Here is a 3,018-nt window from a genome sequence, read left to right on the forward strand (position 1 = left end):
ACTAATATTTTTTATAAATTGAGTTAAAAATACTCTGTTGTGATGGTTTAGGTAATTATTAAAGAGCTGTATCGTTTGCTATTTTATTTATTTTTCAAGCTTTCAGTTGAGTGGTAGAACAAATATATATAACCCGATGAAGGAAAGATAATTTTGAGGAATATAGAAGTGTTTAGATTTACATAGAAATATAATGTTAAATTTTAAGGAGCGCTTATTATGAATTTGAATAAATTATAATTACAATATATATATGAGTATTGCTTTATAAATTAATTTATTATTTATTTTTATTATTATTCATTTAGCATGAAAACTAAATTGATGGACTTGAATGATATATTGGCAATAAAATAGAGCCTAACATCAAGGACACGCAAACAGCTATTTATGCTTAATGCATTTAAATAATTTATAAAAATTTTAATATTTTTATTTATTATCATGAGTTGATTAGTTGAATAAAAAGATTATATATGTATTATATATTAAGGCGCACACTATTACACTCACACATAAAACCCTTTAAAATATCCTTTAGATGTATATTTTATTAAAATTTGATATATGTGAAGTTTTAGGAAATCTATTTAGGAAAGTTTATTTATTTTTGGATTATAATAAAAATATACGCAGCAATATATTTATGTATTTGTTGTTAAGTTTTGAACTTAAATATTAAAAAAATAAGATCATATAAGAAAATATTTATATATGTGTTACATATTACAAACGATGATTAACATATGTGCATGTATAAAATACAAATAGAGAAACTTATATACATACATATATATAAAATATTTAAGTGTATCGATTGATTAATTATATATTAATGAAAATGCAAAATTTTATTAATATGCTGCGCTTAAAAAATTATAAAATATAAATCATTGCAAAAAAAAAATTAGCAAAAATTTGCAAAATTATTGAAAAGTATTTCAAATTGTACGGCCAAGAGATATGTAAGAAAATATTTATTTTAAAATTAAAAAAAAAAAAGAATAATAGATTGTATAAATGGTAATGGTTGAAAGTGATGGAAAAACACGATAGCAACAAAAAGAAAAATAATTTATATTAATTAAATAATATATATTTATTTATGTATATGTATAACCATATATATATATATAATAATAATAATAATAGCAGAGAGATAAATACTGAAATCGTAATAATATATTAATTGATATATACGTGTATACTATAATATAATAAAAACATAATAAATATATTATAAACTTAAATTTTTTATTAATTCATTTAAAAAAAAAACAATCCAATATTATTTTAAAAAGTACACAATTCCAATTTTCTTAAGTAATTATTTAAACACCAGTTCAGGATCTGCCATTCAAATCTGTGGACCGGAGCCATATTGTGGATTAAGTTGGTCTACAACTAGGTCTCTGATTGATAAATAGTTTTCTGCCGAAAGAAGTCGCTACTGGCGCGACATTACAGCTAACCCTCAGGCTAAGGAGTTAGTTTATCCTTACAGTTATGGTAAGGCATCCTTCTTCAGCAGAACAGAATTGAGGTTGCTGGTGGAATATTTAACGTGTCACCATGAACTGCGTTATCACCTTAACATTATGGGTCTGTCCGAAGAGATAGATTGTCGACTCTGCTTAGAAGCAGACGAAACTTCCAGTCACATTCTCTGTGACTGTCCAGCCTTGATCTAGGCCAGGAGGAAGTCACTGCGTCGAGAACTGGTCTGACATTAGGAGATCCTCAACGGCCGACATTCTAGCTTTCATTTGGAAGGCGGAATGTCTTCTGTTCGGTTAGGGTCTGTTGCAGCATAAAACATCAACCATGGTAGCAGTGCTCCGCTCCTTTGGAAGTTGGTACACTGTTTAATCCTATTCCTATGTCAAACATTGGAAGCGAAAGCAAGCTCAAATAAAATAAACCAAATCTGTCATAAATTGAACCGAAATGTAAGTTATTAATAAAACTAATAAGGCTGAAATTATTCACTCTTTTTATTGTAAAATATGAATTTAAATTCAAATTCAAATTTGGATTAAAATAAATTTATTTCTCATCAAGCTTGATATTTGCTTACATTTATACTCCTCTGTACATTGTCAATCCAGCAACTTTATAGAAACTTGCTTTCTCCGTTTTCCTTGCTAGCGATCTAACTTCTTGAATCTATCGAAAACATAAAAATTATACTGGTAAGATGGTAATCCTTAGACGATCCATTTATACACCATTTTTTATATTAAAAGTTATTAGATATTAATATAAAATGGGCATATTTATGTCACACTAAGCGCTTCCAATAAAGCTAAAGCGGACTGAGAGCGGTAGGGGTTTTCTCGGGTCTGCGAGATCTGAATTGTTACTAATATATTGAAAACTTTTACCTCCGGATATATTTTTTTTCGCTGCTGGTTCCATATATGCTTAGCCTACCACTGAAATGAATCAAATAATAAATAATTCTACATATATCACTTTAGCATAATACAGAGGAATATAAAATTTTGTCCTTTACTGGCTCCCTTAGTCTACCACTAAAATGGATTAAGCATAAAATAAATCTATATACATTTCCTTATCGTAATGCTAAAAAATGGACTTTATTCTTTAGCAAACAATTTCCAAAATTAAATACAATTAGCTCCTAATCAAGTAAAACATTGTAACTTTTATAAATATTTTATACTATAACTAACACTAACGGAATATAAGGATTTAATTCTTACGAACAAATTCTCGAAAGTTCCCTTGTTGTAGAGTCTCTAATATAAGATGACGACAACATTCTCCTTCTGATCCAGAGCAAAACAGTCACAAATAATATGACTATAACTTTGATTTTATCACAACAGTCCATTATTTGCTTTGGTGTACAAGGCCGCCACTGCAAACTCCAACCCAGGTTCATATCCTCCCAAACACAAACAACATTCACAAAACCAATCACTTGACATAACATATAATATTTTTAAAAAACTAACAACTTTGTTGATTTTAATTTTATTTAAATTTATTTTT

The sequence above is a fragment of the Teleopsis dalmanni genome, chromosome 1 (genome assembly GCF_002237135.1).
Source record: "Teleopsis dalmanni isolate 2A chromosome 1, ASM223713v2, whole genome shotgun sequence".
Classification (NCBI taxonomy): Eukaryota; Metazoa; Arthropoda; class Insecta; order Diptera; family Diopsidae; genus Teleopsis; species Teleopsis dalmanni.